Here is a 24,682-nt window from a genome sequence, read left to right as displayed (position 1 = left end):
CATTTTAAATGCTGGTGTGGCGGGGCCTCAATGCTGATACATATGATGTTTAAGGTTCAAGGTTTCATTCACTGTCCTTGTACAACAGGGTTGCACAGCAAAAAGCAGTTTGTAGTCCCATTTTAAGAGATAAGAAAAACACAAAAAAAGCTAAACTATATTTTATGTGGAGGCTGTAGGATGAATTTAGGATTCTCAAAGCCTGAGGAAAGAAGCTGCTCTGAAATCTGGTGATACTTTTGTATCTCTTGCCAGACGCAGGAGGGTGAACAGGCTGTGGCTGGGGTGGGTTTTGTCTTTTATTAATCTTTAACCTCTACGCAGGCACCTCCTTTCACCAATATCACTGATGCTTGGGAGATGGATACCAATGATGTTCTGGGCTGTTTTAATCATCAGCTGTAGACATCCAGTTCCTGGTGGATCATTGAAATAATACATCAAATGAATCAGACTTTTCATCCCGCATCGTCCCCATAATGTTAATCATTACATTTTTGGATAAAGGACTGGTTAAGGTTAAGCTCAGGGTAAGGATTAAGCAAGTAGTGGTTGTGGTTAAGGTAAGGCTCCAGACAATCAATATAAGTCAATATAACGTCCTCTGAAGTGATGGAAACACAGCAGTGTGTGTGGCTATATGCCTGTGGGTCAGTGTGCCAGAGTGATCAGAGTCTGTGTGACTCACACTGGTGTCTGTCAAGTCTCAGCGACACCCATAATACCACCTGCTTATCAGCACTTTGATAAATGACAGTTTAACGCCAAACATGTAAATCAAAACAGAAATATTAACACGTCAAATCAGACAGGCAAAGTTTGGTGCCAGACAATATCCGGGTCCCAAACACCTACAGTACAAAACAAACAGACAGAGAAAAAACAGATGATGCTCTTTAGTCATTTGCAAGAACATGAGATCTATTCCAGAAATGGTTATTAGTCATTTGTTACTATTTCAAGAAAACACTACAGATAAAACATTTCAATGTATTTATTCGACATACTGCTAAGACATTTTGTTAATGTGATGAAACTCGAGTTACAAAATGTTGATTTCAAGGTGTTTATTGATCTGATACAGACAAAACATTTATTATGAGGAGGTTAAAGTTATACAGGGAACGTATACAGGGAGTCATTGTGGGAGAAAAAGTAAGGTAGATTGTATGAAAGAGACATTGAAAATCTTACACACACACACTCTACGCAGCATGTGGAAGCCAGAATCCCATCAACAAATACAGATGAGATGAATTAAGAAATGACCTTAGCTTTAATAGAGGCAAGCAACATAAACGAGCAAGAAAGATGTCGTGTTTGGGTGTGAAGGCTGTATGGAGAGTAAATGTATTTTTGTGCATACAATGGTGCTTTTAGTGTAGCTTCAGGCATTCTGTTTCTTTCCTTCCTCTGAAACAGAGAAGATGTTATTGTCATCGGGCCAAAGTGTTGTCACTACTGTCAATATTGGGAAGCAAACCAGCAACCTTCCAATAACAAAGTTCAGTTCAAATCTCTTTTATCTGCTTTAATTGTTGGCAAGAACGTTGTTATTGCATCTTTTTTCTCATGTGTGTGTGTGTGTCTCTCTGTGTGTGAGAGTGGGTGGGTGAACGCGCTGTACCTGTCTGTGAAAGCATGCGGAGAAGCATAGGTCATGCACAGGGAGGATAAGTAAACTTCCTAAGTGCATTTTGTGTGTGTATGTTTACCTGAGCCAAGGACAGGGGAGCTCATTACAGTAATAGTGTCACTTCGGATAAAAACCTCATATCCGACTTTTGATGATTTCTAGACCAGCATGGCTCTAGTGATGGCGATACTTTAAACCAGGTACCTGCAAAAAAAAAAAACAGTATAGCTGACTTTCCTCAGCTATACTTGTGTGTAGTGTACAAAACATGTTAGCATGCTAACACTCTAAAGACGATCAATATGGCAAAAAGTATACACACTTAAAATTAGCATGGCAGCATATGCCCTTTTCACTGGATGCATTTTGACGTGTCACAGGTGCAAATCATGACCGTAATGGTGGCGGACTTCCAGTTTGCTTCTTGACTTTCAGGGGCCTGGTTATTGTCACACTGTCGTGCCTTACTGGGGAGCTTGAATACAACAGAGCCATCATTATTGTTATTGGTTACACCTGTGCTGTTCCAACTACGACAAGTCAAAATGTCTGCTGTGAAAAAGGCCTACACACTCTGATGCAATCCGCCGGCAATCCTGTCCGACATTACTGTCTTGACGAGGTCTAGAGTGAAGATAATGATGATCATATGAAACTAGATGAAAAAAAGGCATCCATTGGTTCCAACCACAGTCATGCAGGGGGGGGGGGGGGGGGCTGCTGGCCTAAACAGAATCACAAAGTTATAGCTATTTTATAATTTAATAATTTTTCTTAAATACACTACATGTATTATAATTTATAAAAATATTTTTCCCATTATCTTATTTTCTCATTGCACAGCTACTGTCTTCCTTTGTTGCCCGAGGCCTGCAGACTCACAAGTGAATCCCTTTGCAGTTTAAGTGAATGGGGACGATATTGTTGATTGTCATAGTCTTCAACCAATCAGATCTTTAGTTTGACATGTTGGGCGTATTCTTTGACGTGCCAGAGCCTGCTAGCTGGCCTACAAGAACGTCAGCATTAGGTGAAGCTCTGCACTGAGGTGCAGCGTGCGCTGTGATTGGTCAGTGGGCGAGCACGTGACTATCGTGAAACGAAACTTAAGGTAGCCAGCAAAGCTTAGTCGGAGTAGTAAGAGTTCAAATTGAGAGGTATTAGGAGATGGTTCAGCTGCAGGACAGCAGTGAAGGCCCAGGTATAAAATGCACGGCCCGCCACTGGGGCTACATGCATATGGATAGTTGTAGAATACAAATTAGGTAATTCAGTTGTGAGTATCCTAACTGGGGGATATTGAGGGCACAAAATATTGATTTGAAAGAGTTAAGCAATTAGAGTGTATGTATTACTAATTAGCAATTTGAGGATATTCATTATTCATTCAAATAAATTATTTATCAAAATATTTACTCAAGATGCTTGCAGGGCTCTGTAATATTCTTAAATGGAGCCAGACTGATTTAAAAACAAATTAAACAGATTTCTTACAACAGAGCACTGTTGCTTTGAATACTTTGACCCGTATGTTGATGGCATCTCACTCTCCCGCTCTGAGTCCCAATTTCTCTGGCTCTCAATTACATACACACACATACACACACCCACACACACACACACACACACTCTCTCTCTCTCTCTCTCTCTCTCTTTGATCTTTCACTTCTCTTTTCTGTCGATCTGTCACACCGTCTCTGTGAAAACACAGGCTGCGTACTGCTAAGAGGAAAAACACACAGTAGATCCCACCTGCGCTATGACTCACAAGCTCACCTACACATGACATGCTTTCAAAGCCACAAACCACAAATGCTCACATGCATTGAACAATTCCCTTGACCACTGAACAAATAGTGATGAGAACGTCTTATCCGTTTGATATTTTGTTAAGTCCAGTTATAACATCACCATAGAATCATTGATACTGATTTGGGTGTTTATTCCTTCCAGATAACTACTGGGCTCAAAAGTAGTGGCTTTATTGCTGTACAAAAGAAACATTTGTCCGGTCACACTTGCAAGCGTGTTAGTCATTAGCTCGTCAGCAATTGTAGTTCACCAAAAAGTCCTTCAACCTCATTTGTCTTCTAGCAGTCTTATCTATCTCTTGAAGACACATAGGAATTGTTGTGGTGCCACTTATGGTGTGACAGCAGGGGAAACACTAATATGCAGTGGGCTCATAGACTGTATACAAGAAGTGGACTTTGATGGCGACCCAACTCAAGTTTGATGCCTTGAGTTGGGTCGCCATCTTGGTTTTTGCAACCAGTAAACGAATGTGACTATATTTTGACTGTGGAGGAGTAAGGTAGAGACGCCGTACACGGTTCTGGAACTGGTCAATCCCAAGGTACAGGGCCCTAAAGCATACCCTGCTTCATCATCTATTTGACTCTAAATCATTTACAAAACCAACATCATGCTGAACATTCAAGACTAGCAATTGAGACCATAGACTCATGTTCAGAATGTTTACTGAGGTAATAAATCAAGTAAGAAGTAGGGTCATTTTTTCATAGACTTCCATACAATCAAACTTCTCTTCGGCACCAGAGGTGTCGCCCCCTGATGGCCAGTAGAGGGAAAGCTACTTTAATGCCCTTCCGCATTTGCTTCCCTTTTCAGAGCCGGAGGTTGCCGCCTGAGTGGGCTTGACAACACAGACGCATACCTAGAATCCAGAAAACCTTTTGGCTCAGCCCCATGAACATTTTGCATTGGTAAAAAGGGGCAGTCCACTCTCACATGTACAGTTCTTAAAAACGAACCATATATAACATATTTAGTGGACTCAAATGACAAATAAATGCAAGTAAATGAAGGTAAACAATGTCATCATCCCCACAAGTACAACACTGGGATGGATTTGTGTGTATGCATAAGAGTAGTGATCCATATGAATGCCCATGTGTGTGTGTCATAGTGCAGATGTGTTTGTGTTCAGGCTATATGCCTGTGGATGAGTGTGACACAGTGATCATCGTCTGACTGATAAACACTGGTCTCTGTCAGCTCACATTAGCTTCTTTAATACGTCATTTATCAGCTCTACCACACTAGGTCACTGGCTTCTAATTAGTTGGAAATTGCACACCAGATTTGACTTCATCCCTCAAATTGTGACTCACTTAATGGAAAGGGAAAAGTTGAGCTTAATGAAGCAAATTAATTGAGAAAACAAGTGTTTTCTTCTTTTTGCTATGATGGTCTTATGACCTGTGGTGTGTGGCTGCACAAACTACAATGAAAAAAAGGGTCTTATAGTTATTAATGTTAAAGCCATGAATAGATGCTACGGTAATTGGGACTTCATGCAGGTACAATAGCTTTTGTCTTTGTGAGCACTTTACAATATCCCAGCATGAAGTCCAATTCATTTCTATTTTAAGGTGAAAGACACATATTTGTTAGCTGTATAAATGCATGAGCTGTAATTGACTACTGTGAAACTCAGATTCCTTTTTCCTTTTGTTAGATGTTCCGACTGAGCACTGCAACCACTACTGAAATAGACCCCCATATCAGGCAGACATCTGTATCACCTCATTTTATAATACTGTTTATGTAGGGAAGTCTAAAATTTAATTGGAAGACAAAAAGGAAAAAAAAGTATATTTAGCTGGGAATAAACAAATAAGAGTATCAATGCAATGCTCTAGCTGACAAAAGCAATTAAACACATGCAATGACTCATATAAGTGCAATTTCTTCGTCCACTAATCTGTGTCAGTATCACATTGCACTGATGTGATGTGATATAAGCAGGGTGTCAAGTCAATGTCTCTGATGTCTGCCTTTGCAATCAAAAACGACATGTGCAGAGTGGCTCACAGCATGTAGGCCTGCCAACAGAGGATGAGAGAGAGCAAGTAAGAGATCATTTTATATGCAGGTAGACGAATCCAAACAGATCTAGAACAATTAAGACACAATAAAAGTTACCAAGATTAAGAAATACATTAAGAGTAGAAGACGAGGATAAGGGAGAAGGGAAAGGAAATCATGACAGTGAAAATGACATTGATGGGAAGAGAAAAGTGAGATGTGGTATTTATTAACAGATGGACAAACTGGGCCTTCACTGAGAAAATGAAAAAAAAATAAAGATTTTATATATATATAAAGAAATAAACAAGGACTAACATAGAACGCAAATAAAGACAGAAATGTAAGAAAATCTGAGGAGAAACTAAATATGAGAGAGGACTGTAAAGAAGTGTAATATGAAGAAAGATGGACAGGTAGAGGCAAAAAAAGAGAGGATGAGGTAGAAAAGACGGAAGCGAGAGGAGAAGACAGTGAGAATCGACACACTTGACATTTACCTTCCATATTCTTCAGTAAACAAGAGGTGGAGGGATGATCAGGGGAGAGGAAGGGTGAATGAATATGGGAGTGTCGCTGCGCAGCTGTATACATTTTGAATATGTGCCGGACCTCAGAATCCATCCACTACTGTCCCCCAGCAGTACTGTCAGCTCTCGCACTTGATGCTGTCTCCTCTGAAACGCATTTACACAAACAATTACATAGCTGGGATGAATCCTTCAAAGTGGTCATATGTTTATCTTCTTGATAGGCCCACATTTGAAATAATCTCTCTATATGAAATTAAATCAATCATTGGTCTCATTCTAGATTCCTGCTTGTGATATTGTATATCAATTTCCAGCTGCTGTGCGTGATGAGGGCCCCTCATAACACAGGGCTCTAAATACGAGCCTGAATTTGCACGTCCTCCTCAAACTGCAAAGCGTGATGTTCAAGTGTTCACCACAGCATCAAACTTCTTGGTGGTGGTGGAAGCTTGGTTTGGTTAGTGGCAAAATGCATCATAAGAGAAAACGTAATTCCACCATAGTTTCTGCCAGTCTTTGAATTTGTTTTGGACCATAACTTTGCTATCATAAATGCATATCCAGACAAGAATGGGGAAAACAGAAGATTTGCAGGGAAGAAATGTCAAAATTCAACATTCAATGATGTTTTTTCCACACAGCCAACACTACATGGTTCAGGTTCATGGATGCATAAAGATCCACAGTACAGCGTTGGAGGCGGGGCCCCATTCATTCTAATGAAAGTTGTTTAGTGGCTCATAAAGCATAAAGTTTGACTTCAGAGTATAAAAGTATCTTTATCCAGATGCGTTCAGGTACAGTGCTGAGCATCGGTCAGCTTACTTAGGCTAAGCAAAGCGCCCCCTTCCTGTAGCTTCATATTTCCCATACAGATGAAAGGTGTGTCAATCAGAGTTTTGTTTTTCTTTTCCATGTTGGATTCCTGCCTTGGGTTCCTATATTATTAAAATGGTAAAAAATAAGCAACGGTTCCACCTAAAGCTTTGTTTGTACTCACGCTTGGCATTATTCCCTCAAAACGCCAGAGGTCGAGCAAACAAAATTAACTAATCAAAAAGACAACGAGTGTAACCCATAGACTGAAAGTGTAACCGGCAAAAAGCCATAAACCAACCTCCACAATGCCAAAGATGAATTGTATTTCTCTGTAAAATAACATCTCATATTCATGGACTAGCCTACTTTATGGCCTTTGTACAAGCCTTGTAAAGAAATAAGTCAAGTATTAAATGCATTATATACAAAGGTGGACTATCCTGTAAACAATTTGATTACGTTTACAAAATATATTCTCAAATGAAGATTTTCAAGACCTCCACTTGTGCTGGCCGCGATGTCATTTTCTGGACATCACTGTTTGGGGTGAGCAGACAGCCACAACATATTATCTTTCAATCAGCAGCAGTTTTCATCAAGGATTACCTTTAAAGAGCGACACAAATAAACTGGAGCGTGGTTTACCCCCTTCTGTGGCGTCATAAAACATGACCCCAAAGGAAAAGGAAGTACACTGTGAACGGCAAACTCCGCTGACTTCCTCGCTTGGTTTGAGCAGTAAATGTAAATTATCATCTCATCACAATAATAAAAAATGAGACACATAGTAGGTTAGGACTGAATTATTCATAATCCAGGTCGCATATTCTGCTGCAGATTAAAAGTGGTGGAACTGTGTGTGGCTGCATATCCGTACATACAGTCTTTAGCGTTTCCTGTATGAACCTTTGTGTGTTTAACTCTGAGGGTTTGGCTAATTGGCTGTCTGTGTGTGAACATATGTATCAGTGTGTGTTCATGTGTTGTTTACCCTCCTAGGAGAGGTGACTAGTCACTGATTCAGCAAAAAAACGCCCGGCGTGGGATGAACTCTCGCAGCGGTCATACAGGAACACACACACTCAAACACACACACACACACACACACACACACACACACACACACACACACACACACAGAAATAGACCACCAAAACCTACATCTCTCTGTATTTTTTACATAATTTTTTCATCTTACTCCCTTTAGACCTCGACTCTTTGCTCTCTGCAGTCTCTTCCTCCAGCGAACCAGACTGGCCCGAGGCTGACATGAATCTCCCACTGTGAGCACTGTGTGTGAATGTTGTTTTTGCCTTCCGCCCTGAATGCTTGTCTTCTGTGTTGTCCATGGTGAATGTGGGGGTTTGAATCTGTATTCAGTATCAAGTCCATTTATGACAATCTATGACTAGTTCAGCAAAACTGATCTGTTACTTACAAAGCTTTGAACTTGTAACACTGCATATGCAACAGTAGTGATGTGTGAAGATTCATTCAATATCATTTCGATGTGGAAATACATTTAAACTCTGAACTTTCCACCTGCACATCTACGGACACTGAACAGTTTGTTAGAAACCGAACTGTGCGTTCTCTCTCCTGTGTCTCCTTTTCCTTCACCATTCATTGACTCTATGTGCTTGTTCCGATTCAAGGCTGCTGGCTGTTACAACAGCATTCAATGCAGTACAGTGGGTTATATATATATATATATATATACACCTGTCCTGTGTTAGTACTGTTTAAAATGGAAACTTTATGGCAAGAACTCCTGAGAATTGAACTGGAAAAAGGTGCAGTAACTGCGGTTATATAGGTCCCGTTTTCATAACCATAAGTATTGCAGAAGCTACGACATCTATGGCATCCTGATTGCTGCATTAAGACACATTGTTGGTGTGTGCTGTGAAATCTCCTCTTGTGCGGGTTCATGTTGCGCCAGTTTGCCATGTGTGTTCGAGAGAGTCTTGCCATTCACCTTAAGGCTACATCCACACTACTACGTTTCCCATTTAAAGCGATGGACACAAAACAGAGGACTTTCCTTTTCTTATTAATGCTTATTTTGTTCTGCACAACTATTGTGAAGTCCACACAGAAACTGTAAAGGAACAAAAATGATGAATTGCTCTCCAGTACGACAGGCCTTGACTTCAGCCACCCAGCAGAGCTTTTTAAACAGGATTAAGGGATATTTGATCACTGAATGTCCTGTAACTGAACAATACTGCTATAAGATTTAGAGTCCCACAGGCTAGACTGAACAGTTTTGTTCCATTACATTAATTGCACTGCAGCACCTTATTTACAATCTGATGTAATATACGTTTGTAGTATTTGTTTTGTTTTCTGGTTAAATGTTGTGTTATGTTGTGACATGAGACAAATTACCGAAAAATATTGAGATCAAAATATGCATCAAATTGAGTTTAAAAAAAGAAAGAAGTATGGCAGCTACGCAAACAGAACATCTTGTTTTCCTTCTAAAACCAGTTGTGAGTGTTCTTGACTCTTGACGCTGATTCGTGTCAGGTTCAGAAGTCAATAAAAACTTGACTACCAGGAGAACGCTTGGGCCTCAAATAGAGAGTGTAGGGCGGTCTCAGTGGAAGGCAAACATTTTGTAAGATCCCCTCTGCAGAGAGCAGTTCAAGATATTTTCTGTAGTGGTCTCACATCTATAAGGCTTGGCTTGATCATTAGGATTTGGTAAATATATATATTTAACAGTGTGAGCACCTGCTGCTGAAACACAAAAGGCTTCAGGCCAGAAAGCACACAGTGCTCAGGCCCAAGACTGCACCTGCTCTCCTCAGTATGGATTGAAAGGTAAATGATTTTTGTTGCCAATTCTTTTTTATTTTTTTATTTGTTTTTGTCTCGGCCCAGCTTTTCCCTTTTGTCTCATCTCCACAGCTGTCCGAACAGCTGGGCAGAGAAGCAAACTACTCTGATCCGCAGGAGCACCTGGACAAAGCGAGACAAACTACAGCGTCAGCAGGAACAAAGGAGAGAAAACGGTGACAACTGTTGTACAGCTGTGCCGTTTTTAGAAAACTTCGTCATTTTAAGCATCATAGTGAAATTAACAACAGTAGTAATGTCAATAAGGCAGTGTCCGCTGCCTTTGCTTGGATAAGACCTGATGGAGTTATTCTTCTTCTGGACAAGCAAAATGTCTGTAGGACACTCTTTCTTATATCTTTTCCTGGGCTGAGAACAGTCTGCTGTGAAGAGGGCTTCAGTGTTGTGAGTCCAGTCCAGTTCTTTATTGATTTGGACCCTGAGGTACTAGATTGAGTCCACCCACTCCACCTCCTCTACCTGGATGACACGCAGGACTGGGGTCCACCACAAGCTCGTTGGTTTTGCTGATATTGAGCTTCAGGTGATTGTCGTTGCAGCGTGTGACAAAGCTCTGTAACAGTCCTCTACTCCTCTGTAAAAATAGTCTCTTTGTGAAAAGAATCATGTTTCTCACTGGAAAGAAATTCACTGAAATCACACATGTCAATGTAGGGATAAGAAATACACTCGATACCTGTTATTAAAGTCCTTCAAAGTCTTTCCCACATATATACATCTGGACTACAATGTAAATCTAGTTAATTATCGATACAAATATTTCTATGACTGCCTTCCAGGTGAGAGTGTGTGAAAATGTCCGCCCCCCTCTATGACTGCCAAGCCAGCTGTGGTGCAATTCTGCACTGGCCGTCCTCCATGTTGGGAGGAAAGTTAACAGGCACATCTCTTCATCAAACCAGCCCTTCACCTCTGAATGGCTCTGTTTTGTTTTTGTTTTTTTGACAGCGCAAACCCTACCTGCTGAACAGTTGCTAAAAGTTCATTGTTACACACTTTCGATGTAACACCTTGTCTTTGAGGTGTAAAAGCTTTAAATCATAAAAATATCGAATTTGGTCAATGTTTCTAAATGAATAAAAGGTCTCTGGTAAACTCTGGTTTATCAAATTACTTTGATAACCGTTAGCTAAACCGTAAACTGTGGTCAACAGTCACTTCACGTAAGCTTACTGCAGCAAACGTAGTAAATGAATAGAGCAGAGCGCTGTATTTAATGCAAGTTGGTCATATCTGCTTACGGTTAATATCCCCACTTAATTAAGAAATGAGTTCATTGCTTATTACATATTTATTTTGTGACGAATTTGTTGTTTACTGGCTGTTTACTTGTTGTTAGATGTGTCGCTGCATTTTTTAAGCCACAAACAACTTCACTAGGCCCTGAAAGAATATATTATGAGATCACGTCTTTGTACAGGTTTGAGTTAATAATGAGAAAGAGAACAACACATTTAAATTTTTATTTGATTCTTTATTATCTGTTTGATCATTACCGGACAATTTGTGCGGCATGGAGCACAAGTAAAGCGACCAGATGTCCCCGTTTGTCTGGGATTGTCCCACAATTAAAGTATATGACATTACACTTGTTTTCAACGCTTACATATACGTATGTTTATCATTATTCTGTCGTACTCATTAATCTAATATAAAAACATAAAGAATGTTTTGTGTGTCAATCAATCAATGAGTCCATTGTCAAAGCTGTTTGACGCTTGTAACTCTTTTTGACAAAACGTGTTAGAACGCTAACGGTTAGCCATCATGCCGAAGAGAAAGTTGGCCTTTTCTAAAGAGCTCCAGAGGCTTACTTCTTCCTTCGCAAAGTACCTGATAATGAAAGTGCAGCACTGGAAGAGCACATTTTCGGTCGCTCACGGTGGAAATGTCGATAGAAAAGATTATATTAAGACTGCCAGATAGCAATATGCAATAGCACTCCTACGCTACGTGCACGAAATGTGCAGTATCCTTATTAAGGGTCCCCGCTTGGTGGTTTGAAAATATGGTCACCCAAGCACAAGGTATTTATGAAAACAACAGTATGCATTCCACTCAATGATCAAATACAAGCCGCTGCTTGTTTGAGCGCTTTTGTCATCTTTTCTTAGTTCAGAAAACTTAAAGTAATTTACTGACTATGTGATTTTGAGGAGATTCTATTCTGAAGCACCAACCTTCAAAATGCATTCCAGTGATGATGTGCATCCATGTGTCTGTACATCTCTATAAGTCTATGTGTGTGTGTGGGCAGAGGTTAATTTAGCCCAGCAGTGAAGAGCCCTTGATAAAGAGCAGCCTGATCCCTGTTTAATTACCTTCCGTCTACATTTCATTGGCATACACTGGGTCATAGGTGTCTGTCGTGTGATGAATGTAGGATTTGTCTTCCGAGCAGAGACACTCGGGCGAGACAAGACGGAACACTCAACGTCTGTGTGAGTGAGTACTTCTCTGACATTTCTCCATGAATATTTGTGTCTCATGCGTACAAACCTGCGTGACACATGCTGCTTTAGTGTGTACTCTAGAGTCCGATGACATGGGGGGGGGGGGGGGGGGTAAGAGATGGAAAGGTTCCAGAAAAGAGAGTGAAGAAGGAAAGGTGAGAGAAAGAGATGGTGAGTAATAACCGGGGCGTCCCTGCAGCGCTCACCACACAAGCATTGCAAGCGTTCTTATTTTCTATTGATGGCGAATAAAGTTGTCATGGTGGACTGGATCAAGAGGATAAACCTGCGTTCAACTTGCGCACAAATGCAAGCCTGTAGATGCTTCTCTCCAAATCCACACAAACGTCTCTCCTCGTGACTCTGTGTGTGTTGCTGACGGCGGGACCAAAATAACGTAAATGTAATTAGGCCTTAATAAAACGGCTGAGTGCAGCAATCAGCGACCCATCACTGGGACGGGAATGAAATGACTGCACGGGGATGTGTATTAAAAAGCTAATAACATAATTACACACACGACAGCTTGTCTTGTAATCGCTAAACAATACTGGCAGAATGCTAGTGGTCGTCTTTATGCAGCTTTAACTTTCTCTCTCTCCAAGTCTTCCATCACTCCATTTCCTTTCTCTTGAGTTCATTGTGCAACACAGCTGTTAATGATCTATGGTTCACAAATTTGTGAATGATATATTTGTCTAATCGCAGTGTTGTCGAAACAAGGCGGCTGCGATTTGAATTTGTTTTTAATCTGCTGATATTAATTAGCAATTATTCTAAATAATTGAATTATTAAAACGTCTTAAATTCAAAAGGAAAACACTTTTCTCCTTTAGCAGATTCATGTAAAATCAGCCTTCTAGTGTCACATTTTTGACTGGATGGAGACTTAAATATAATCTAGTCAGGCCCATTGCTTTAAAGGGCAGCACTGCTGGTTTGTGTTTTGCTTCAGGCTGATTGTATTTCGTTTCATTTGGCTTCTGAAATGTCACTTACAGACTCACAGAGGTTTTTCTTAAAATGTAGCTCAATATCTGACCCCAGTTCATCAGTAGATTGTTACAGACAAAAGCATGGATTGTATCTGTGTGCTGTAGCTCCTGACGATGGGAGTGTCACTATGTGCTCTCCCCTGACAGTGACTTTAAATGCACTTTATATTCCACTATTATTTCGTTCATGACTATATTCCAAATGTGATATGCGTCACGTAGATAGCATATTCCTTTAGATATTTTGAATTAGGTCTTATTGATATTATTCAGGTTTTAGGAGCGTCCTTTGGAAATGTACACAGTGCATTCGGAATATGTGTCTCAATTGGGATTCTACAGCAGTTTGCAACACACGGCCACACGCCTGTTTGCAGAGAAGAATGCCCCAAAGAAAACCCCACATTTCCATTTAGAAGGAAGGAACACACCTACTTTTAAACTTAACTTGGATATAAACATATTTTTGATTTTGGAAATGCACAAATATCACAAAGCTTACCTTTTCAAGAAGGTGGTTGAAGGAATGGAAGACGGAGGCTGCCTTTGCACGGTCTATTCAGAATATGGACTGCTGCATGTAAACGGGAATATAAATGGAATATTTATTTTCATCAGCCACGGAAACAGCTGGGTATGAAATATGTCTTTTTCAGAATGAGGCCAAAAGCCGTCATATTTTGCGTATGTTAACGTAGTCACTATTATCTTCATAAAAAGAATCGTACCATTATAGACGCATGTTGGTGACTTCATACGGGATATCTTGAAAACATTTTTACTGTCATTAAACAAACTGAGCACAGTATGCCGGTGGTGCTTTGCCAGTGTCACTAATATTTCCTCTTTTTGCTCAATTGTTAGATTTCCAAACACATTTAATAAATCTCGACCTCCAGCTACTTCAATCCACACCCACAACCCCTGAATCACCTCCTGTGCATTTATTTGTGCAAGCAACTTTGTGCAAGGACTCACATACAAAATTCAAGACTCCTCACATGGTTCTCTTTTCATTGTAATAATTATGGACTATTAAAGGCATTGCTTGCTGTATTAAGACCTCTTAAACCTTTACATTGGTTTAAACAACCAATGCTGATGTCATTGTTATCTGTTAATGAAGGTGTATCAACTTCACAGATATAATTCTATGGGAAATGGTCTGGGTTTTCACATTGCCACAGCCGTTTCTTTTTTAATGTTTTTTTTCTTAGCCATTCAACTGTGAATAGAGATGTTCTGTAACATTGATTAAAAAGCCTGCATGTATTAAAATGAAAGGTTTCTCTCATATCACTCTTCTTGTCTCTTTCTTCCTGTCAGTCGCTCTCTCACTTTCGCACTCTTTTCTTTCCCTCTGACTGCCTCCCTTTCGCTGTCCTTGAGCTGAAAATGGAGAGGTAGGCAGCAGTGAAGAGAGACAGATATTGGTTTGACACTCTGTAACATCTTTTTGTTAGGACCAAACTCATTCAGCTGTGTGTGTGTGTGTGTGTGTGTGTGTGTGTAAATGGCTGTGAGCATGTGCATGAATAGTCTTGTATCAGTGTGTGTGTGTGTGTGTGTGTAAATGGCTGTGAGCATGTGCATGAATAGTCTTGTATCAGTGTGTGTGTGTGTGTTTGTTGATGAAAAAACTCAGTGAGGTGACTCAAGGCTGGAGCTGCTTACGGAACCGCTGAACTATCTGGCAGATTTAAATGAACATAAATGAACATGTGAACAACAGAGAGGGGGGGGGGGGGGGGGGGGGGGGCTTACGGTTGCTATAGGCAATTTCAATAATAATGATCGTTGAATGTAGCTTTTACTACAAGGTACCAACGCCATTTGCACTGCCTTTACAGTTATATTATCATTACTTTATACACAGACTACAGAACTCTATGATTGTACGTCCATTTTGAATTGTAACAAATAAGACACCTTTTCACAAAAACCCGGGCCAACTTAATTTTTCATTGTTTCTTTTGACTCAGTTATTAACATGTTCTGCACGTCATTAAATCAGACCTGCACTTTCTATAGAGGGCAGCAGGTATGATGTCCTTTTGTAGGCCAACCTGGCAGCTAATACCTCCGCAAAATCCCCAAAATAAGCTCAGAGACAAAGTTCAGCAAGTAAATCGTCAAATATGAACACCACTTTTATGATGTGCGAATGCAATCACCTGACGTAAAAAGCTAATGTTAAGCTAAAAACAAAATACGCCACTAAGCTAAAGGCGGACTATCATTCGGCTTAATGACGTTTTGTAGTCTTATTTAGCCATTTGTTAGCAACTGCCTTTTTAAAGACACGTAACGGCTTCAAGAGGGTGATCTGCTGACGTATTTTGTATTTAAGAATCTAAACAAAAACCATTGACGTTGAGACGAGGTGACCGAACGTATAAAAATGCTAACAAAATGTTTTAGGACTCATTCCTGCAGCGGTCCATGGCATAATTATAACAATTTGAAGTAATCAAATGACATAATATCCTAAATCAAAATGGGTTTCTTAACATGAAAAAATATGTTTTTTGTTTGAAATGTTTCACGTTAAGAAATATGAAACATTGCTTAATATCTACGATAGGCTAGAGACATTCTGGCTATATGCTTTAAGCTTGTTTACAACCGATCTGATCATCCACCCGTCGCTCCAACTAAGTCCTGATGGATTTTAGTGTTCCCAAATGTCTGCAATTAATTGAAGTCCAATCTTTCCAGTCCCTGATATCTTTCTTTTCCTCTCACACTCAAACTGTCTTTCCATCTGTTTCTGAACCTGTCTCACTGGCCTCCCTCTCCCTGTGTCATCGCATAGCGCTGTTTATTGTTTTCACACTGTTTTACTCCAGAAGACAGATGAGACATTAGTGCTCTCCCAGGCCACTACACACAACACACACACACACACACACACTCATGCACCCTCCCAGGACATCACTTTAGACACCGTACACGCTCTCACTACTCTCACTAGACACATCTGAAAGTACATTTTTGCACATGCACACACAAGCCTCACATACATACACACTTTGTTCTTAGTATCTCCAGACTCTCCATCTGTTTGAAACCACAGCCATTGGACACAGCCATAAAGTTGCACACGCACGACTCCAGAACTTCTCTTTTCAGCCAATCACAGTGATTTATACAGCCACCCCATGCTCTCCTAAAGTTCCCCCAGTGTATCTCTCATTGTCCTCTCTACACTTTCTCTCTGTTGCACCAGTTCCCCATCAGTTTACCTGCCGTTCACCAATCTTTCTTTCTAAAACACCATCCCCGAAAAATCACTCTCTCTCTCTTACATCTCTCTCTTTCTCTCTCCCTGCCCTCTACCCCCTCCCCCCTTCTTCTCCCTGTTCTCCCAGTTGGTTATTAATGGTTTTAATTTACCGAGAGGAAGGACCTTGGTGCCCACAGAGGCATCCCCTCTGCCCCTAGTGTGTATTTGTGTGTGCGAGAGAGACGGAAAGAGAGACCCTCTGCTCATCCCCGTGTAGCCGAGCAGCAATAACGCTTTGTCTTCTTTAACTGTGCTGCTCCTTCAAGGTACCCCACGTCCTTCTCCCTTCACCTCCTCCTCCTGCTCTATCGCTTTCTCAACAATCTCTTTTACTTTCCCACACCTTGCCTTATTCCTGGTGTCCCTTCTCCATTTTTCGTCCTTCTCGATGTCCCCGGTATTAGCTTCGTGCACCGACATGTTGTGACCACTTGCCCCGGGTGTCCGCGCTTCCCCTGTTGGCTGGTTGTTTGACAAGGTTGCTTGTTATCATTTGTGCTACTGCCTGTGTTGCTGGGCAACCATCGATGTGGTGGTTGTTTGCAACATGCGTCCCAGAGATCACTTGTCAAATAGAGTTCAGTGCTGTTGTGTGGTTTTTTCCGACCCCGTCTTCTGAAGCTGCCGTTCAAAGGACATTGCCGGGAAACAGATGCTGGATGTTCAGAATAGCACACTGAAGACTTATTTGAATGTAATTATTGTTGTTTGTTTATCATATTCTATTGTACATTTTCATATTTTTTAATTAAGTCTTAAACTTTTGTCAGGTGTAAATGTTCTTGGAATAAATACAAATACAAATTGGTGAATGAATACAATTTTTCCAGAGACAACAAAATACCAAATCTAAAGAAGCAATGCAACACTGAAAATTAAGATTTGCTTAATTATGATGAGAGATATAAATCAATCAGCAGCAGGTGGTGGAGATGCTGTGATCATCTTTTCACAGCTTTAAATGGTTGGAGGAGACTCTGCACCAGAAGAGGTGTAATCAGTACACAAGTGAAAACACCTGTGTGGGTGGACTATGGCAGTGTAGAGGCTCCCCTGATCCTCAAGTCATCACTGTATCTGGGTACACTTTCATATTCAGGCAGTAAAACTTGAAGACTGAGCCATCCAAGGACCCAGGCAAGGTAGATCCAGAGCGCTTTGGCTACCCAGGGTGCTGTGGTGGGGTCAAAAAAAAAAAGGGGCAATTTCACAAATGTTTCAGTCCTGGATGTTTTTTACACAATATCAAACATCATTCAACTGCAACGACCAATCAAGATCACAAATCAAAGTCAATTCACATGCACCTGTGAAAAATACTGGGCAATGCAAAACAATTATTCAAATCGATGATAACTGGTTCAAGTCTCATATCGAAACTGGATATTCTCCCATTTTGATTGTTGCAGTCTGTGGCTCTCGAATAAAGATGTTTTTTTTTTTTTTTACTGTCAGTTGGATGTTAGATGAAGGTCCATGACCGAAACGTTGTATATCTGATATGCATCTATCGTCAAGATGCACATTAGACAACACTTGGTTATAAAAATCATTACAAAAATTGGATTTATTGAGTCAGACATATTCCAGTGTTCCCTCACCAGACAATGTATATTCTGACAATGGCATCCTGCAAACACACACACACACATGTAGTTTACATGGGAATGGCATTTTGACATTTTGAACTGTGCATTGGCTTGCATCTCTTTTCCACGGGTGGAGAACTCTTCCTGGTTTGCTTTCTCTTCCACCATTTCCATATGTTTCTATTATTTCTAGTCATCCTTCTCTTACTCTTTTTCTCAGGCTCTGTCCATCTCCCTCTCTCTCTCTACCTCTCTCTCGACCCAATTACTTCAGTCTTCCTTCATGTAAGATGGCCACACAGATTTCTGATCTTTGTCTCTGTTTCTCTCTTTAATTCTCACACACACACACACACACACACACACACACACACACACACACACACACACAGCCTCCGTCTGACATGGAACTGATGCACAAACACACACAGTAAGAGGATATCAAGCAGGCGTGCTCACCATTAATATTTTACTAATATGACAGTTGGGTATGATGTGATTTGATGTGTGTGTCCGCATGTGTGTGCGTGTGATGTGCACCCATCACTTTTAATGAGGGCAGACAAAGCATATGGAGAGAGGCAGGGAGGCAAGCCGTTTTCCAGTGCCTTTTATTTTTATTTAAGTGTGTGTGCGCACGCTGTGTTTTCTGCCGTGTTCTCATGTGTGTGTGTGTGTGTGGATATGCTGAAATACATTTGTGTTTGTGTGTGCGAGCTGCGGAGAACGGGGCACAAGTGAAACAACCGTAGTGAGAGACAAGGGAGTGTGTGTGTGTGTGTGTGTGTATGAAGCAGATTGTTGTACAGTGAACGCATGGTGTCAAAAAGACAGATGGGTAATGTCAAGCAATTCATAACTGTGAAGTTCAAACTTTTTCTAGATTAACCAGGCTGAGAACGCATTATTATTTACAGTAACAGCCTAGGGAGAGAAGTTGGAGAGGGGTTACGCATGCACACACACAAACACACAATATGTTTTTATTGGAGCGTTCCACCTAACAAATCTGCTGGAGCATCAGAGGGTTAAATTAATTGCCTAAGGCAGGGATTCCCAAAGTGTGGTGCTGCCTCCAGGGGGTGCGCGAGAGGAAAAATGTAATGGTGGTCTAATGGTGTAATAATTGATATTAAATATAATTGAAAAAAATTTAAGTGGGATTTTTCACAAAAACATGAATTATAAAAATTCCCTTTGTAACATTTAAATTAAAAAACTTACAATTTAATAAATAAATGCACTTCTGCTCCTGCCGCCAGACTGTCTTGTACATACACACACATACACGTAGCCTAGCTTGTGCAGCTAACGTCAGCTAACAGCTAACTTCATTCATTCTGCAACGTTCATGCAAATATGCTAAATTGGCTGAAATCTGGGAAACTGTCAGGTGGGACATCTGAAGCTATCAGTCATAAAAGAGGAGAGAGAGAGAGAGAGAGAGAGAGAGAGAGAGAGAGAGAGAGAGAGAGAGAGAGAGAGAGAGAGAGAGAGACTGGGAGAAGAAATCGAGCAGGAGTCAGAGAAAGATGAGACGGAGGAGACCGAAAAGGAGGAAGGGATAGCACAGACAAATCGGGAGCACATAGGCCCATCGTGGAGTTAAGGTGAAAAAAGAGGAAACGAGAGTGAGCATCAGACTGGGAAAAAAAAGAGGAACAATTATGAAAATGATCTGTGGCAATGCAGATTGCCCAAAGCCACAGTGCGTGGTGTGCAGTGAGGTTCTGGCTAACAGCTGTCTGAAGCCCTCTTATTTACGTCGCCACCTGAACACCAAGCATGCCAGTGCAAGTCAGAAGCCCCTGACATTTTTATATCGAAATTGGAGGAGTTACAAAACAGCCAAAAACAACTGCAGTCTCATTCATGTGTTGGGTCTACAAAACACACACTACGGGCTTCATATCTGGTCAGTTACAGAATAGCAAGAGGCTACCTCACACAATCGCCGAAGATGTGTGCTTACCAGCTGTCAAAGAGATGGTGGAATGTATGATTGGAGAGAGTAACTTTATTGTAATTCGATTCAGATTAATGTAACCGCTATGTTTGGTTAATTGTAAATTAAATGTGATGCAATCTGCCTCTGAGCCTGTGTCCTCGCCATCCTTATTGCTCTTTAAAAGTGACGCTTTGTGTAACTGAAATTTATTGAAACTTTGTTGCAGTGTTTCAGGGCGTTCTCACACCCGTAGTTCGTTTGCTTTGTTCTGATTCAGGGATTAATATGATACAATGTTGCAGTTGCCCCTTTGTTCGGTTTGTGTTCACACTGCAACATTTAACAGCGGACTAAATCTTGTAAACAAACGCCACGCGCGAGCAAACTGTTCTCTCATTGGTCCGATTGTTATGCGGCTATAAATAGGCTCTGTTGATTTTTTTTTTTTTTTATGGTGTGGGGGATTGGGGGTGCGTGAACCCGGTTGGGATGTAGAAGGGGGTGCGTGGCCTAAAAAGTTTGGGAACCGCTGGCCTAAGGGCATCTGTGCATCACTGTAGCATTCATGATAAAAGTAACTGAGGCTTTGTTGTTAAAGTCTTGGTCTAATTTAGTAATGTTTCTACGTGGTAGCCTACTATGTGTACAGTGTAGTATGTTCACTTGTCATGAGGCTCATTCAAACTCATCACACTCTTGTGTGTTCACAGAAATTCCTGGAGTGGTCATTCCTGCCTGGATCCTCAAATGCAGTGTGGCATGGTACACCTTATAATAACCTTAATTGGTCAAGTATGTGGGCACATACAACGAATTTCACTCGGCTTTTTTGCATGCTCTCTTGATGTACTTGCACAGAAAAATAAATATCGGCAAGGAAATACACTGAACAAGTTGTGGTGTGAAGGCTGGATGTTGAAAAGCTAATGCTTAACTGCATTGGTAGCTTTAATTTACATAAAGAAGCAGTTGAATTAGATTCAAACATGTTGCACCAAAACTTTAAACTCAAATTTGAAATGTGATCCAGTATTAACCTTAAACGTGCACTTGAGGTTTTTGCAATGGATTGATGGGAAGATTGGACCAACAGACAGTCCCTCTTTTTTTTTCTTATTACTGTGCTGCTGCTCCATTATTTGGCAATATTAATCCATTCATTCGGCCAAAAGTTTTTCTCAAAGGGAGAGAAATGAGAGCTTCTCTGCCGAGCCATCATCAGTAACATTTGGCTAACTAACTACCTTTTTAGTTAGCTAGCTCGCAAACAATAACGTTTTGGAATAGGGAGCAGACAAAAGTTATCCGGCTTTGCTCAGTTCTAAATCTTTCAAACCTATTTTTGAAAAACTCTAATTCGAGCTAATCGTAGATTAAATTAATCCGCAGTTTTCCGTTAAAATACAGTTACCTTCTGGGACTTTTATTTTGAAAATCTTGCCTCATCTTCGGTTTCCTGTTAAGATACAGTTACTCTTTGGGACTTTTTTTATGAAGGGGTGGTACGACACCCTGTAAAAACTGGATGTAGACTTGAACCCAAAAGCATGACAACACACCATCTCAAATTCAGGTAGAAGTGGTTTACTTACTACAAGCAGAGGGTCAAACCACACAGTCAAAAGGTAAGGGACGGGCAGAAAAGAATAACAGAATAATTCCTGGAAAACTAGGCAAAAAAAAAAAAAACACTAGACAGTCTGGCAGATTGTCTAGTGTTTTACCGGTTCAGGTGCACAGAGGGACTAAAAAGGTAATGGGTGCAGGTGAGTATGGGTGGGGAAACTCGGAGTGAGGTAATCAGAGGCTGAAAGGAGGCACTGGACCTGAAATGACAGGAGAATTTAGAGACTGGTTAAAACAAGGCATGACAGACTAAGTTGGGACACACCCGGATGTTGTACTGATTCGGAAAAAATCTCTGGTAATATTGCCTACTGTATCCATCGGCACAGTCTGTGGTCACAACAACAGTATTTCCGTTTGCTATGTTCTCAGTGAATTCGCTTCTGACCGTTTTTTTTTTTATGGAGAAGCAAGCAACTGCGTAGATATTGAATATTGGCAATTTTACGAAAAATTGATGGCAAGTCATTTACTGAGTTGAGAAGTTCCACCAACTGGCGCAACAGCAAGTTAGCGACCGCCGGTGCCGCTAGTTAGCCAGTCACAGTCACAGACCCCGCTGTGAGCTGGCTGGAGCGGTACAGTCTGATGGAAGCAGCGGCGGGACGTTCCTCGGCTGGAGCTCTCTCAAGAGACCGTTCTTGTTGACAAGAGGCTTTTATTTCCCTGTTGATAGATGGTTTGTTTAAATATCACAATGCAAATGTTCAATAAAAAGTAACGGAAAATCGTGGTTATCATCCTTTTTTGAGTTGAAAAGCTCCACAAGCCTCCATGACGCGTTTCTAAATTATTTCTAAACTGACTAAAACTAATTTGTTCTAATATTTGTAGGGATGGAATTTCTACTGTTTAGTTCCTGTAACTGAAAAAGCAGTTTGAGCACATTTTGTTGACCGACGTTTTATATTTACAGTCTCCCCTCTCCCTAATTTCACCATGAGCTGTTTGAATAAATTAAGGGGTGGGAGAGATAATGCATGCAGTATCTTTTAGATTAAACATTGGTCATAAGCAAAAAATAAAATAATTCACAGCTCAATAAGTTGTACTTTTTAATAATATTGGGGAAAAAATTGTCCAGTGCTTCAAGAGCTTGTTTAAAGTTTAAATCCTGACCTACTGCAAAATAAATCAATTTAACAGTTTCATACTGCATACTACTGTACGCAGTATGGAGTAAATACTGTGTGCAGCTTTCTTCAGTAGCCTCTGTGTGTGTCAAACTGCACTAATTAGCTAATCTCAATCAGCTGTCCCTGTCGAGCAGCAATTTAAGGTTGTCGTGGTGATGGTAACTGCTAAATTAAGCTCAAAGTTTAAGCTATAAAAATGTAACTCCTATCATTTCAAGTTTTTTTAACGAGAGTATTTAGGGCCCCCGTTGAAAACGTGTGAAATTTGTGTGTGTGATGTAGAAAAAGGGGGGCAATAGTGTAGGAAATTAGGGTTTAGAACTGTGCTTTAAGAAATTATAATAGTGTTTAATAATTCATAATTAAGAAATCATAATTAGAAGTGTCTGGAATACATAATTAGAAGATTCATAATTATAGAAGTGTTTTAGGATTTGTAGTTTTAGAATTTGTAGTTAGAAGTGTATCTTAGTAGCACCTTTATATTTGCTTGTGAAACTTGTGAAGGTTTTTGCCAAAAGTTGCAAATCCTTATCTTTATATAGAATGTTTACCATAGAAGTGTTAAGCCATAAAAGACAGTCATTGAATGTTTTAAACTGTAAAGAATAGTATGTTGGGAGTAAGGGACAGATAGATTTTTAGACAGGCAATTACAGGTCATACCCGTGCGAGGGTCCTGCGAGGAGGAGGAGCCAGCTGGATTTAGCCAATAGGAACTACGGACATTATGGGATGTTTTTTGAACTATGTAAGGCGGGAGAGAAAGAAATTCCGGCCTCTTGCTCCTGTACCACTGGGTGGGTGGTAACGCTTTTTGGGGTGAGCAGGTCATATTCGGTGTAACTGTAAATAATGTACTCCACTATGCAATTGTTTTAGCATGAGAGGTATTAAATGCTTTGTTTATAATTGAAACCGGTTCTCTTTGTGTAAGAGGCTGGATTACATGCGGTTTCCCCACAGTCTAGAGGTTCCTTGAACCTAACAATTGGCGCATGTTAGAAAACCACTGCTTGCTCCCCTCCTGACATTTTTGATCTCAGTTGACCTTACATTATGATACATTATAGAGAGTGAAAATTGTGGGAACGGGTGCAAGTTTGAGGTATTTTTTTCAAAAGATTTTAAAACTCCACTCTACACTAGCGACGATGTGACCGACTCTAGCTCTGAAAATTCCCTCCAATACACGAATGTCAAACAATGAGAGGGGCTGTTTTACTGAGCTTGAGATATTCAATAATATTAATATTTTCAAATAGTTTAAATGGGATTTGAATGTTAAATAATACCAAGAATGTATGAAAGTCTGATTGGAGTTTCTACGTGAATATATGAATGAGTAGCTAAGAGTTCAAAATGATTTCAGCATTGACACCTGCAAGGACAACAGAGCTGGACAAATAAAAGTAAACAAAAGACAGGATTGTTACATTATGTACACAAGTAGTGAAACATCTGTGTATACACTAACTATATATATGAAAAGCATCAATGACCAAGTCAAGTGTTTTGTCAGTTGTAAACAATACAAATATTGCAAACTAATATTAAGTGTCTAAAACTAAGTGTTTAGAATGCTGCTTTGATTTAAATAGCTAGTGAATTTATAAGCTAAGCCTTATTAGAACTGGTTAAATGCAGACTTCACCTATTTTCAACTTAATTCCTTTGGATGGGTGATGAGTGGTGGGTGTAAATGTATATGAATAATATTAAACTTCCCTCTCTTCTTTGTTTTAAAATATCTCTCTGTTGCAAAATGTATTCTTCGCAGGGCTTGCTCCCAAGCTGGTCAAAGGGGAGTCTTCCAGTTTTAATTGGGGTAAGTATTGGTAGTGTAATGCATTAGCTTTTACCTTTAGTATTTCATTCTACCAGGTACAAAGATGGTTCTCTGCAAAGTGGAAACATAATCGGCACTTTTTTGCATATACAATATACCCCATTCAGTTATATATC

This window comes from Anarhichas minor, unplaced genomic scaffold (genome assembly GCF_050575085.1).
Source record: "Anarhichas minor isolate MPS153535 unplaced genomic scaffold, ASM5057508v1 ptg000090l, whole genome shotgun sequence".
In the NCBI taxonomy this organism is placed as follows: domain Eukaryota; kingdom Metazoa; phylum Chordata; class Actinopteri; order Perciformes; family Anarhichadidae; genus Anarhichas; species Anarhichas minor.
Note: the sequence above shows the minus strand (reverse complement) of the source record.